We start from the raw sequence: 16,244 nt of genomic DNA on the forward strand, positions 1-16,244 counted from the left end.
TATACTATATACTTACTAACTATTTTTTAATTTCTTTTTAAATGTATTATTAATTGAACATGTATAAAAATGAATCTGCGGTCACATTTTACCTCCAATTCCCCCCCCCTCAATTATACAACTCATTAAATAGACTGTACTTCTATCCTACATATCCACATTTTTATCTGAGTTTAAATCGCTAAAGTGCATTTGCCTCAACACCCACATACTAGTCTCTATTCTAAAAGCAAATTTACATTTCATTCCTCTTTTCTCTATTTAGTTCAGTGGTTCAGTTTCATATGATGTTCTCCCTTTCAGCCAGTCATAAATCCGAGTGGCGACATACTAATGTTGTCTTGTCTCTCAGTTTCCTTGTTTAGAGAGACCAGCACACTGGTCACTGATCCGCATCTAAGGACCCCACCAATGGAACACATCTCACCCCTCATGTAGCTTAGGGCCACATGACTGCTGGCAGAGGGGAGGGGTGGTAGTCCACAGCAGGGAGTGGGCCTGCATTCCTGATGCCAGAGAGCATACTTGGCATTCCTGGCTTCTCCTAGTTGCTCTCAATGAGCCATTTGACTGGCGCTGAGGATTTTTCCCCCAGAGTGGCAGAGTCAGCCTCTGACAGATGAGAGTCACTGCTCAGGGAGAATAGGAGACCATTCATGCCATACTGGGACTAGAATGATGCCATTGAAATGTAGCATGCACCATGGAAGATGTTTAAATGTGCAATGTCTCAATTCACTCTGATTTGGGTTGTTTTTGGATATCATAACCCTCAAATAATTACTCAACTAGTGCACAAACATGTAGAAACACTAACAAAAAGTAAACCAAAAATATCTAGTGCAGTCTCTTGAATTGGCCGAATTTCTTTTTCACAAAATGTGATTTCTTTGTCACTATGGACCAACCTGTCCGATACAAGAATGATGTCAAATATGTTTTATAAGAAATACTAATGGTATTTCACTGTAAGACTGTTTTCTGGACATATACCATCCTTTTAAATAACATGCATTTCATTGTAAGACCTTTATTGTAATACTTTGTTTTCTGCCGTAAACCATAATGTCTTTAAATAACATGTTATTTCATTGTAAGACTGGGTTATTTGGACATATCCCTTAATACCTTTAAATAACGTGGTATTTCATTGTATGACTGTGTTTTCTGGACATATACCATAGTAATACATTTATATAAAATGAATGTTTTCACTGTAAGACCTTAATTGTAAGACCATGTTGCTATTTTATAGTAAGACTGTGTTTTTTGGACATATTATACCATCGTAATATTTTTTATTAACAGTATTTCATTGTAAGATCGTGTTTAATGGACATAAACCATATAATACCTTTAAATAACATGATATTTTATTGTAAGACTGTGCTTTCTAGACATAAACCACAGTAATACCTTCAAATAACATGCTGTTTTATTGAAAGACTTTCTGGACATACACCATAGTAATACGTTTAATTAACAGTATTTCTTTGTAAGATCGTGTTTTCTGGACATAAACAATAGTAATACATTTAAATAACATGGTATTTCATTGTAAGACCGTGTTTTCTGGACACGTTTACCCTGAAATAACATTATATATAGGCTATATCGAAGTAGCATGGCATTAGGCTACTATGGGATACAATCACATAGCATACATGGTACGCCACGGTACTTCAGAATTCTTTCCCTATCTTGTACTGTAAGTAGCCTACTGTACATATCTATCAACACTGTCATTTCCATGTGCTACATTAAGCAGCGCTCGTTCTCCGTGCTTTAAACTGCCCCGTTTCCCGTTACTCAATTGTAGGCAGAGCTCAGAAGCGTATGGTGCTGAAACCGAGGCTGTAACGTCATGCTCGACTCTAAACCTCACCCACCCTCCCAGAGGCGAGCAGCTCTTTCACACAGGCACAGGCGCAGAAGGACTGACTGGCTGGAGCTGTAGCGGATTGCTGTAAGTATCGCATTTGCGCGATATTCTGTGGCATTACAGTCGCAACGGCGCGTGTATTGCGCGGGAACTATAAAGGGATTATGATGTCACCGTTTGATTGATACATTGTAGCGGCTGAACGGCGGAATGTTTCAATGTTGTAAAGCAGACCGGCAAAAGGGTTTGCGGAAGAGCAGCTCAGATGTCTAGAATATGGCGGAGCTGGAGTGAAACAGTTCAACTCCTTAGATTTACCAGACTCCGCTTTATGGCGTGAATAATCGCTGGGAAGTTTGTGTAGAAGCGCGCGAGGTTAGCGGTGTTGTGTTGCCCGAAGAATGGCGTTTTTTTGTTGTTTCATGCTCACGGCACTGTGGAAGTTATAGCGGAAATGGAAAAGTTGTACGAATGAGTAGTTTAACGAAGCAAATATTATCAGCTTCAAACCGTCAAAGCCTCGTTTTTCGACATGGTTTACGTAAAGAGATGAGTAAGGAGTGTCAGGCGTTGTGATAAAAGGCACATTTAGCGCTTCTAGTGCTAGTCTTTCCTTCTAGATTTGACTGATTGCCGACCCCGCCTAGTTCTGTTCTGTTCCTCAGTCGAGCGAGATGTCTACTTCATTCAAGAAGAATTGAAGACTCGATTTTCTCTCACGTTGGACTGACTGTCAAATCACGGAGGAATACTTTTCAGGGTCACGGAAAGAATTATTAAAAACACTCATGTTTGCATTCCACTTCATAGACCAGAACACATCACAGGGCCCTTATGGACTCTCCTAGCATTTTGAATGTTGCCCTTTGAGAAGAGATATGAGACTGAAGTCTCTCAAAGAGGTTGTTAAAGAAGATCCTGTTGCTTCTCCATGCATTTTTAATGGCTTGATCTGTAATGATGGGGCTCTTGTCAAATTATAACAGCCTTTCTCTAAAGGCGTCTTTACACCGGCTGCACTGAGGTGGCTTTGTGTCTGCTCTGAAGTCTGTATAAAAATGCCATGTCTTATAAATAACAACTAAAATATGCTAGCTTCCACCTCAGCAAATCTTTATCTGATGCTGCTTTGCTTCTTTGTAATGAAATGCAGCCTTAAGGCGCGGTGCAGCCACATTTACTATTGTCCAGTGAATTTTTGTGGGCAAAGTCCAGTATTTTTAAAAGGAAATCCACATGATCAGGATTTTCACACGAGGGTTTCCTACTTGGAGGGTCAGGTAACTTAAATTTGCCGCACTGACCAACGGGAAGCTGCTTGGTTGACAATTGCCCATCAAATTTTGCCAAAATGTTCACATTTCCATTCATTGTAGTTTTATGTTCATAAGTTAATAGCATTTATTTGTGTTTTGTGTAATTTGTGTAAACGCACCTTTTTTTGTGGTGTAAATGCAGCTTCTGTGCCACCTTTCCAGCGTAAAAACTATTTAGAGTTTGAGGAATTTATGTGACAAATTGTGCAACTGCTAACCGAGTAAATACCATTTCCTGTTTTTGAGCAAACACTTGTCATTCCCAATCGCGGAAAAGTAGACGGCAATATATCTGTCACTGCCCTAGGCAGATAAGTGAATGGCTCCCTTACATTTCCTGTCTCAGAACTGTGTTGTCAGTTCACTAACTTTGAGTTAATGCAGTCATTGATTTTTGTCATTTCCACTTGTCATCTTAATATACGTAGATGTTTAAAAATAGTTCTGTGTAATTTATACATCATTTGTGCATGTCAGAATTCTCAAATTGAGATGCCAAGCTTGTTACTACCCCAATACTTAGCACAGATCTTTTTTGGAGTGGTGGGTCACGACGACCTCACCCTACTGGTGTCTGACCCCGATCCTGTCCCTCCTAGAGCAAGAGGAAGGAAATCCCTGTGATAGTGTGTCCTCTTGGGCACAGAGGAATGCCGGTCTGTTGGCTCTGTTGAAAATAACTAACAAAATGAAGAGATGGACTTCCTTTTTTAAAGAAGGCTGTCCGCTGTTTGAAGACAAAATGTGGGCTCAGTCCTGGAAGAAACTTCTTTAGATAGCTCCACATCAGCTTTGATGTGTCAATTTCAGGTGTATCGCTTTGGCATAGTTCCTAGTTTTGTATAATTATAGTCTCGATTGTTGCGGTTGACAGAGTGGTTTTTTGAGCTGTATCAGAACATCTCAGCAATGCTCTTGTGGGAGTCAAACCGTATGCAAACAAACACGGGGTCTGTCAAGAAAGCAAATATCTCTGACTTTTCTAAATGGCAGTTCTAATACAGCTGTCGAGACTGATTCCTCTGGAGGGCCGTGTCAGAATAACCAGCCTGCTAGCCTGAATTACGCTCTGTATTTGTCTAGTGTCACTGTATTACGGGGCTCTAACCCCTAAATGTTCAGATTATTGGTTGATTGTTCCAATTTCAGATCCCTAAACTTTACCTTTTGAGCCCCTTGAACATCGAGTATTGCAAATAGCTATGCCGTTAGTGAGCTGTGTGGTTTCCAACCAAGGCTTTGACATTTGACTAGGAAACGGAATAACGTTTTGAAGCTAGTGGGTAATGAGATGACAAAACATTAACTGCCAGCTGTCGGTAACCGTTTGAGACTTTTAGAGGAACCAACTGAGCAGAAAGGAAAGGGGATGCTCTGGAGAGGAAGAGCATGACACTGCAGGGAAAAGAAGGCTGTGGGCGTCCCTCAGCGAATTGGACCACTTCCTCTTTAGGCCAAAGGGCCTCATGAAACCTGGTGGCCCTGTCACGCCTTCCTTCCTCCTTTTAAGTCATGTGATTATTGTACGAGACAGAGCGTGTGTCAAGATAGCTGATGTATGCATTTGGTTTGGTTCGGATATTTTGAATTTGTTTTGTTTCTAAATAGTGCAGTATCAACCGGCTCTCAGTGCAGAAAACAGAACTGGCCCTCAAGCGGTTTCCAAGGGTTACTGAGCTAATGTGGTGTAGCTCAGCTTGACGCTCACGTTTTCTAACACTAATCCCAAAGCAATTCCACAATCTTATTCCCACACATCATTGTCCTCATTTAGGCGTGTAAGCCATGACTGATGACTGTGGCAGCGATTTGTGACTTGCAAGATTGGGAACTTTTATTGAGTCTATGATTCAGAAATAGAAGCTTATGATCAAATTGAAATTCCGCTATTTTTATTTTTATTTTTGATGTGCACTGCCATTCAAAATGTCAGGATCTAAATATATGTGTATGTGTGTGTATATTTCAAAAATGATTTCTGGATGGCCATGTGACATTGAAGTCTAGTGTAATGACTGCTGAAAATCACAGAAATAAATTACTTTTTAAAACATATTAATATTAAAAGCTTCATTTTAGCTTTACTGTATGTATTTTGATCAAATAAATGCAGCAGGGTCATTCCATGTTAAAGCAACCAAACTTCAGAAACTTCCCTGGCTCAAATATTTGGTTTTGTTAACATTTTTCTGAAGAAAGGAAGAAGTCTATTAGTAAAATTTGTTTAATTCAGCAATCTTTGTTGCTTTATATGGCCCACAGCGACAGTTCAAAAAAGGGGAAAAAGCACTTCTTGTTTTTTGCCCCAAGTTTGCATGCTTGTAACTCAAGAATATTTAAAATATCTTAATATCCTTTTGGATTTTGTTTTTTAACAAACATTTATTCTGCTATCTTCATTGTAAAGGCCCTATATGGTTAATTCCTGGCCTGGTTAAAACCAGACCATTCTCAGTAGTAACTGAGTTATGGTCTGGCAAAGCTTCATAGACAAATCATTTCCAAAGGCGCGTCACCAACGGACGATGACGTAGCAGTAGAGCGACGGAGAAACATCTGAGACGGCAATTCTCTGTTTGTGATTTTGAGGAAGATGTTGCAATGACTTCTGACGACTTTTGCCGTCGTTGTAAAAGAAATATGATAATAGCTGGTGTCCACCGGCACTCCATCAACATTTTTGCAAAATTCTGAAAACGTAATAGAATCTCATAAAAACTGACACATCTCAGATTGATGGTCGAACAGAAAACAGCTCTGATCGCGTTTGCCCCATTGCAAGGCATTTGTATTGCGATTAGAACGCAATTTGCAATATTTAAAAAAATAAAATTATATTGATGAGTCTTTGGAAAATTATTTCTCACAAACTTTATTCAAATTCAGTCATTTCAGATGTGTTAGAACATTTTCAGGCTTGAGCATAGTTACGCTAGTTTTTTATTTACAATTTTTTTTACATGATTACCAGATCTAGTGTGAGGAAATAAGCACAGAAAGGCCAGATCCAGAGCTCCTGTGTGGTGTTGGCACATCATGCGCACACTCCCCATCCTTCTCATCTAAGTAGCCGGTGTAATCCACATCTGGTAGCCGAGTGTTGTTCTTTGCTCGGGTTTTAACGAAAAGGAAAAGTTTAAATTGCTTAAAACAGATGTGATAGCTTATTCGAACGAGTGATATTCCACGGCGGCAATGACTGTTGCTCTGTTGTTGAAGTCCATAAAAGTGCATCTATATCCATCATAACTGCTTCAAAAGACTCTGGGAGGTTAATAAAAGCCTTCTGAAGTTAATCGATGCGCTGTGTAAGAAAATGATCCATATTTAAAACTTTATAAAGTATATTATCTGGCTTCCGGCGAATCGCTGTCCTTATTCAACTTACGTAAAAAGTGTAGCGCCTGGGCCTCTCGCAGTTCAAAATGTTTGCGCTACGTAAGCATTTTGAACTGCGAGTCGTGCGGGTGCTACACTTTTTCCTGATTGTCATATACACCTAGGATGGCTTGAGGGTGAGTAAATCATGGGCTAATTTAAATTTTTAGGTGAACTGACCCTTTAAAGGGTTAGTTCATTCAAAAATGAAATGTATGTCATTCTCACCCTAATGTCGTTCCACACCCATAAGACCTCCCTCCGTTCATCTTCGGAACACAGTTTAAGATATTTTATATTTAGTCCGAGCGTATCCAAGTGTATGCATACTATACTGTCCAGAAAGGTAAAAAAAAAACATAATTAAAGTAGTCCATATGACATAAGTTAGTTAATTGCAATCTTTTGAAGGATCGAAAATACATTTTGGTCCAAAAATAACAAAAACTACAACTTTATTCAGCATTGTCTTCTCTTCCCTGTTTGTTTTCAAACCTCAAATAAAGATTCAAACAGTTATGAATCAGTGAATCGATCAATGATTCGGATCGCCAATGTCATGTGATTTCAGCAGTTTGGCAGTTTGACACACGATTCGAATCATGAATCAATCCACTGATTCATGACCATTTGAATCTTTATTTGAGGATTGAACACAAATGCGGAAGGGAAGAAAATGCTGAATAAAGTCGTAGTTCTTGTTATTTTTGGACCAAAATGTATTTTCGATGCTTCAAGAGATTCTAATGAACTAACTGATGTCACATATGGACTACTTTGATGATGTTTTTATTCCATTTCTGGACATGGACAGTAAAGTGTGCATAGACTTGCATACACTCTCGGACTACATATAAAATATCTTAAACTGTGTTCCGAAGATGAACGGAGGTCCTACGGGTGTTGAACGACATTAGGGTGAGTCATTAAAGTCATACATTTCATTTTTGGGTGAACTAACCCTTTAATGTGGCTCCATGAGTAAATTGGTAAATTGTACAAATGTGGGTTACTTTGCAATGCATTTAGGTTTTTTTTCTTGTAAAGAACTATCTGAATAACAAATAATGTTAAAATATATATATATATTTTTTCCATCAACTCAATTGCATAGAGCATACCTGTCTGCCATACGTTTTCTTTTTCCAAAGTTTGGATGCCTGTAACTTAATAGTTTTTAAAGATATATTAATATCCTTCTAGATTCTAATTCTTAAACTTTTCTTTTGGAATCTTCATTTTTAAGGCCGTTGATGGCACGTTTTTTATTGGCTGAGATCTGATTTAGAAATTTGCAATGAAATGGTTTGAGCAACAAGTTCATGAAGGGATTTGCTCATCTGTATTACGTGTGTGTAAATGCATCCCTGGGGTCTATATGCTGTAGTCAGTCAGACGTCAGATGTCCTGCCATGTGTTGACATTTGACACTAGAGGTTGGGCTGAGTTCTCATTGATCTCGTCTCCCGTTGTTCCTTTTCCTTCCATAATCTGCCTCCCGACTCGTTGTTTTCCAGTCTCTAAGCGGCTTACTAGTTCTAGCAATAGAAATTGTGCTATTGCCTTAGTCTTAGTGACAGTGTTTTGACAGGGGATGTTTGACACCCCTGCCCTTTGAGCCAGTGTTCATAATTGTTCTGGGCATCGGTTGCCTTTTAGTTTAGTGTAACCACATCCAAAGTGGGGTGGGGTATCTCTGTGTTTACGTTTTAAAGAATATTTCGCAGTTTTCATTTAGCCACTCAAACCCAAATGGCTGCTTTCTTTTTTCCTTGAAACACAAAAGTAGATGTATTGCAGGATGTTCATGCTGCTCTTTTTCATACAATGAAAGGGACCAAAAATGATACATTTTCACTTAAAAAGTTTGAAAAAGTAACATCATACTATGTTTGATGTCAAGGATGAGTAATGTTTTTATTCAGTATATAAAAATTCAATTTGTGCATATGCAAATTGCATCAATGAGGTTTATAATCTATGACGGAGGGCAACATTTTCAGTGAATAACTATTTAAGAGGGCTTTCGCACCAGGTAGTTCTTAGCACTAGCCGCCAGGTAAATGTTCCTTATGGGTCTTTTTCCTGGTGGCTTTCGGACTGCCAGTAGGAACTCTGAAGAGATGCAAGCCACACTTGTTGTTGTTACTCTTATTTTAATGGCGCGGCGGACATTAATTTTGACAGCGCTTTGGATGCCAGAGCCTGTGCACACAGAACTCCCATTCTCCGTCTTCATTAGTTTACAGTCTGTTTAACAGTCCTGTCTAATACGTTATTAGACAGAAATGTTATACAAAAAAAATTAACAGTATATTGGCGCTTTTCCAATGCATGGGCTCTGTACGGCTGATTTAAATAGTACTAAGTGAGCTGTTCCGATAATAAAATGTTGTGTGTTAACACTGCAGATCACTGATTGGTAAGAGAGAATCGCCTCTACAGCGTCATTGAATTTGCAACACAAGACACTGAAACCACTAGAAAATTTTCGTCTCGCAGTGTAAAACATTCACATGCAGAGAATAAAGAACATCATTCTATCGATATGCTCCATTGCGTTTGTTTGTGTCGCATTCACAATGATGTCACAGCAGTAGAGGTGGCGCAACTATAACGCTAATCCCACCCACTTTGAAGCATACTAAACTGCAGTGAAAAAGCAAACCGAGCCAAAGTAAAGGGAACCGTGCCATGCTGAGTTGTACCATGCAGTGGAAATGCATTAGCATTAGCATTTGTCATGTGGTTGATGTCTTGTGTTAGCCTGACAAGCCAGACCCACATCAAGATGTTTGGTGTGGAAACTCCATAGACAGGGCTCAATCCGAGGGGCGGGATAAACGGTTGTCTTTCAAACTCCTTCTGCACGCGATAGGATAGCGCTACAACCAACCGGAGCAACGAAAGTGAAGCGGAGCTTGTTGATAGATTAAACATTCGCCGTATCCGGTCGGCTAAACTTCGAACACATCTTCCCTTTGTAAGAATGACTTGTGCCGTTCTTAGTTTTTTTCCTCAGAGAAAAGCTTAACTCCTAGTCTTCCAGAGTTGCGGTCAAAGCTGATTCGAAAGAGCGCCGTTCGAAAACCTCTGTGTTTACTAGTAGCACGCAAGCGCAACTCTGCCGTCGTTATGTTAAGCCCCACCCACTGACTCTATACACGATGTTATTGGCCTGACCAGAGTTTGGTTTTTACAGCTCAGAACTCTATTGAGCGTTGTTAGACGACACTCGCGGCAGATTAGATTTGCTGCCGCTAGGGTGCGTCTAGATTTCTAGGCTAGTCTAGTGTCGCTAGCTTTACAGAAATGCATAATTGTGTTTCTCTTGGTGTCCTCAAAGTTGCGTTGGATTTTTTCCTTGGCGTAAAGGTCGAGAGTTCCATCTATCACTGTTTTCTATGTTCATAGTTAGTTTGTGGAGTAAATATAGAGGCTATAATCTGTGTGTGTACACAGCTTTTTTTTAATGGCGGATGATGGTTTTTCGCATGCGTTCAGCCAATCAGCGTACACTTAAGTCACTGGTAGTTCCTATTGTGCTTGATTAGACCCTAGTCTGAAGTTGAAGCAAATTTAGTTCCCCAAAAAGGAGTTCTAGAACTAAAATCGCTCCCAGTTCCTGTGGTGCGAACATGCCAAAACGTGGGAACTTTAGTTCTAGTTAACCATTAGTTCTAGAACTACAAAAGGATTCCCCTGGTGCAAAAGCCCCTTAATTTTCAGTCTGTTCATTTCAAAGCTTTCAAATGGCTTCAGAAGACTATGGATCATATGAACTACTGTTTTGATATTTTCATGTTGCTTTTTGTCTTTTTTTTTGCCTTTTTTTAATTCATTTTTTTAAGCGTGGCATGCATCTCCGGGTCACCATTCACGTTTATTGTATGGAAAAAAGCAACATGAAACCTCATGCGTAACATCTTTTTTTTGGTCTGCGAAAAACAAAAAATGGTTTTGGAATGAGTTGAGGGTGAGTAAATGGTGACAGAATTTTCATTTTCTGTTTCTGTGAACAGAATTTGAGACCGCACTGGTTGAGAGGATGTGAGAAAAAGAACAAATGTTCACTTTGGTAAGTCATTTTAGATGCTTTCTCAGCAGAGCCCCCACTGATTTGTCGCATCAAAAGGAAACGCCTGATTGTGAAACAATGATTGCTACTCCATGTTTGTTTTCAGTCATTCTCTTTGACAACCTGTAACCTAGGTGAGTTGATTGACTTGCAAATAACATGTTGGGATTTTTTCTGTTACGTGGGCCCTGAGGTCACTGGATCTTTTCAAGTTTTTTTTAACGCTCCTGCAGCTCTGATCAAAAGGTTTAGCATGCTACAATTGTAAGCCCTTACATGGGCTTGATCATCATCAGTGTTGTGTCCTTCATAATCATTGCTCATAATGAGCCTTTTGTGTATTAGTAGGTCTAAGTTCTGATAGATAATTTGACACCATTAGATTTCTATTGAACCGGTTAAAAAACCATTAATGGCAAACAGTGAGCCAGACTGCTCAATGTTCACCCGTTGATAGATGCTATGTCATTGTACCTTTGATTTCAGTCTGTCTCTGATGTAATGGCCCTTGTGTTTGTTCCTAGAGATGATTGCATGGTTTCATCAAGATTTGAGTTTGAAAAAGACAACAAATACGGTGTTTGTTTTCAGCCCTGCTGTGGTTTGTGTTAATTACAGACAAGAGACCAGTTTATGTAGTCATTACCACTAGACTGTGTTGCTTTGACACAGATTTTCTGCAGGCTATGAGTTGCTATGCTAAATTTGCCAGAGCTTTGATAGCGTGTCTGTAGTCAGCTGCTAGCTGAGGTGCTAATAACTTTGCTGGCTGGTTATTGGCTCCATCCTGACTGCAACAGCACCTTTTGGCTCTCGGAGTTTCTCATGTCTGGTGGATTTAGTCTCACCTGTAGCCTTATCTACCGCAACTATCGGGTTCAATTCTGCATGGGGTTGTTTCACTTTGTGGATATTTTTACTGAATGGTTTTAAATGCCATGAAACATTCTTTTTATAAACTCTGCATAGTCTGTTAAGTGGGTAAATGACTTACTGTTGCTGTCACTATCATAGTGACATATATTTATCATATTTTTTCCTAAAAAACTCATCACGTTTCTTAAACATGTAAAGAAAGACAAATGTCCATGTTGGTTGCAACAATGTGTAAATGTTATGGCCGATATTCAAATTTAAAAAAATATTTTGTCTTAATAAAAAAACAATAATAATAAAACACAAATTAAAATCACGTGATAAAACATTGTTTATTAAATGTTATTCAATTATTGGTGTTTTTAACTATTTACTTTTTAGGTCATTTAAATGCTAATTTACTTGAAAATAGCATAAATGTAGGCCTATATCCAATATTGGCCAACAATGTCGGGGGGAAAAAATTGTAAATATTTTCAGATAAAACATATTATACTGATATTGTGCATTACTATTTTTACATTATATTTTTGTTTATTTATTTTAAAAAATCATTATAGGGAAATACAAAAATGATCAATGGAAAACGCTTAAATAAACATATTAAATAACTTAAAAACCAAGGAATGTGTGTTTATAAATTTGACATGGATAAATCCTATACATTCCCCATATGAAAATAATAATAAAGCAAAGTAAAATAAAAAATTTAAGAATACCCCAAAAAAAAAACACTGCAAAACATTGTTAACCCAATTCTTGCAAAATGCATCCCAATTTTTATAATGAATCCACATGAGGTGAAAACTAGGGGTCAACTCATGGGTTTTTCAAAAACCGATGCCAATACTCATATCAAAAGTTACTGATACGATGCAGATATATACATAATTAGATTAAAATGAACTCTTCACCCAATGTTGACCCAGTGAAACTCAAAATTGAAAATAGAAATAGGTAGACTTCTAATATAAAATGATAATGTAAGCGACTGAATATTGGCTGATTAATCGGTTCACTAATAGTAAAATGTCTTTAAGAATTTTGTGCTTTGGGGTCGTTCGTACAGAATGTGTATTTGCATTACACTGCACTGCTTTTCACTGCATTTTTTCCCCGTTCCACTTACCCCCATTGTTTTTAAATGTATTCTGTGTGAATACTTCCTTTTAAGTCCATAATTCATTGTCTTGTGCTGCAGATTTTTCTAGAAATGTTGCAATTTAGCCTAAATGTTTAAACGGACATCAAAATGCGCATTATGTTTGTGTGGGACCACTTACTGAGAGAAGTGACTCCTGCTGAAAATCCTGCAAAAGCTTCAAGAGTTTGTTTTATTTATGGCACCACAGTGAAGAGATTTTGCTCAAAGAAACCCGCTGCAGAGGGGAAAAAAAGATAACACAAACTGTATGATCGCCTGATGGGTTTCGTCTGGGTACTTGTCTTCAGGGACATGGGAAACACTTAAATGGAACCTGCAACACAAAGCCCAGCTTAAAGGATTCCAAGGACCCCTTAATCACAGTGGATATTGCCTGCTTTCTCTGCGTTTATGTTGCTTATGGCAGTTTAGTGAGGCCTTACACATGAGGAGGAGATCAGATCTAAGTCAGGGTCAGAGGTCAGGCTTTGGGCCTCATGTGTTTAGGGGTTACAGGTCATGGTAGAGACCCATAGAGCCATGTATACACAACCCCATTAAAGTAATAGATTGTGGGAAATTTAAAATGTGGTATCCAATGTTAAAAGCTGTTTTTTATAGAGTCTTGATGGAGTTCTCTGCTAACTACATCCCTTTTAAGAGGGTTAATTAGCATTCAAGCCATAGACACATGATACCATTAGGGAAGTACTCGGAAGTCAATATATTTTTCATTTCGAATATGCTAATGGAACAGAAACTACACAATTTGCTTGTAAACAATCGGTAGAGAAATGCAGAGCACATGATATTGAGAAGTTCAAATAAATAAAATGTTTAGCCTTGGTTTCTTGTAGCTACAATACAGTTCCCTTTAAAATGTGGGATGATATAATAGATATCCTCGAAGCCGTACACTTATAGATTTGTTGCTTGTCTGCTACTCTGTTTGTAGCTGTCGGCTCAGGCCAGTTGTTCTTTTGTGTGGCTTTCTAAATAGGCGTACTTAAACAGCTCTGTGGATTTTAAATGAATCCCAGCATCTTCAGTCTCAGGGACTGTTTAGCGCCCCACTGTAGAGCCCTCATGCATCATCCGTGTGTGCGCGGCCCATTCATGTGCATATGAGTCTCTCTGTTTGCGCATTTGCACATCTTTTGAACGGCAATCTCTTTTATGTTTTAAGTTGCGTTTTTTTCCCCAGCTCCAATGATTAGCACACTCATCTCTCCGAGGATGTGCACGCGCACGTATATTTGCATGCGAGCCTATGTGTGGTGCCGCACGCCACGATTTACCTCCCGCTTGCCTCTCTTGTCGAAATATGAGTTGACTTTTCTGCGGAGTGACGTTCAGACTCCCTCCGATGAATCCCGTGGGAGAACGTGGTGCTTCTCCCCACACTCCTCAGAATAGCAAAGCTAACCACCCCTGCAGATCCCAGCAGTCTGTTCAGCTCCGAGAAAAGAAAGCCGCCAGGCACCAGCAATCCCGACAGGCTGACTGTCTTTCCTCTGCTGTCCTCCTGATTCCATTTTGCACTGGAATTGTCTAAATGACTTTGTTTGCTAAAAACAGTTTTTCTTAGCTTGATTTATTCAAACAGAAAGCAATTATAGTTTTAATTATTCATCTTCCTGGGACCATAAATGGAATTGATTTGGACTTGCCTTTTGACCATAATTAGCTTAATGATTGCTGTTTATTACTGCACTTCTGTTTGCTAAAGCTGACACATCACTTTCTTTTTTGCATAGGAATTTCCCTCTGGGTGTGGATTTTTACTGATGTGCTGCTGTGGTGTAGCATCCATTTAAACTAGAAGGAACACTTTTACATTTTCCACATAGTTGTTTGAATATCATTACAAGCTTTGGCTATCATTCGAGCAATTGTTGCTGGCCACATGTAACAATGGGCGCGTTTACATGCATGTTCTTAAGCCAATTATGCCCAATAAGTCGACAATGAACATGGTCATGTAAACGCTGTAACCAGTTTTCTTTTATCAGAGTACGGTCATAAACGGCGTCAGCATAAACCGGTTGGGACAGGTAGTTTTTTGCCTCTTACCCCGATTTCGCGCAGCATGTAAACGCATTAACCTGCTTTTCTGTCTGCTTATTGAAGTGCACATAGGTGACAAAAACGCAAACTTAGAGCAGATTTAAATGCATCCAGACAGAGCGAGCTGCATGAAATAAGGACATGTATCACAAACGCGAGTCTTTTAAGACCCAGAAAATTGTAAAGATGTGTTCTCTTCTCATGCAGCAGAAGTAGAAGAAGTTCAGTCAAAACGCTTCATCTGTAACTGCATGAGGGATAACGTGAGCCGTAAATCTCCCTCTGACACGGCGCACGCTTTATTTAACATCACAACTGAAGTAACATTTGGAATACTCCGAGTCAGATACGGACATTATGTTTGACGTCACTACAAGGGAATAACCTGGTTTATTAATAAAGTCATGTAAACGAGGTTTAATTGCGTTGTCAGTTTACTGGTTTGCATGCAAACGGGGAAAACTGGTTATTTCAATAAGCTGATATTTTTGAGTGATCAGCTTACTGGTGTGCATGTAAACACACCCAATGACTTTAACGCCAATCAGAAGTCACCTACTGTGGCTACCACCCACGTATCTGCCTTTCAGAAGAACTACTGGAAAATGTTATGCAAACTAATAAATATTCACGAGTCAAGCTACAGTTTACTTTATAAAGAGTTTCTTCCACTTCTCAGAACGCACCTGCTGATGTGCATCCTCTAATGACATCTCTTGGTTTGTCGTAAATGGTACAATATTGCAGCCAATTCGTTTACTGATTGCTCATTACGTAACCAACACACTGCAGACTCAAAATTTCCAAATGAACCTGACTGATATAGTTTCCCCTTAGTTTCAGACATGTTAGGTACAAATCTGTCTCAAAAAAGACCATGATGGGGCATTTTACTAATCAAGTGACGTGGAGTTTTATAGCCCCTCCCTCATCAGACTCCCATTCTGATTGGTTATTGAACACTGTATCTTCTCTAGTAATTATTAGTAAGTAGTGCATCATTGATTAGGTTTTTTTTTTCACTAGTTGAGTGTGGAAATTCCCAAATCTTCCAGTATATGTTGAGGTTTATAGGTATTTTTCCCGTTTATCGCTTTTCATTTTTTAGAACTTATTCAGTCATTGAGAGATATATTGGTACTAGTATTTTCAACATAGGAAAAACGTGGCTCTACCTATGATATTGCAAAACTTACCTATACATTAGGAGTGGGATAAAATATCAATGGCCCTCTTATTGTGATATGAAAATCGATACACTTGTTGTAATAAAATAAGTAATAACTTTTACCATAGTAAGTGCATGCTTTGTAAGCTAATGCGTTTTGATGTTAGTACAACATAACCAGATTCTGATGTGGTAAACTTGCTTGGTAACTCACCTGTGTCCTATGAACCTCAAGCAAGCCACTGTATATTGGCATTTCTGTTAAAGCAAATGTGTTTTTATCCCACTTTTGATTTTGTTTACCGTTTAGGTTGTGTTTTTCTATTTTCAAACAT

At 38.8% G+C, this 16,244-nt stretch overlaps 1 protein-coding gene across 1 annotated transcript in view; it reads left to right on the forward strand.

Moving 5' to 3' along the window:
* Positions 1-1,829: 1,829 nt before the first annotated feature.
* Positions 1,830-16,244, forward strand: part of rap1b (RAP1B, member of RAS oncogene family) — a 68,800-nt gene continuing 54,385 nt past the window's right edge. Inside the window, exon 1 of the mRNA XM_067427077.1 lies at positions 1,830-1,966. The gene's annotated coding sequence lies outside the window, so the exon portion shown is untranslated. The remainder of the gene's footprint in view (positions 1,967-16,244) is intronic.

This window comes from Pseudorasbora parva, chromosome 20 (genome assembly GCF_024679245.1).
Source record: "Pseudorasbora parva isolate DD20220531a chromosome 20, ASM2467924v1, whole genome shotgun sequence".
Classification (NCBI taxonomy): domain Eukaryota; kingdom Metazoa; phylum Chordata; class Actinopteri; order Cypriniformes; family Gobionidae; genus Pseudorasbora; species Pseudorasbora parva.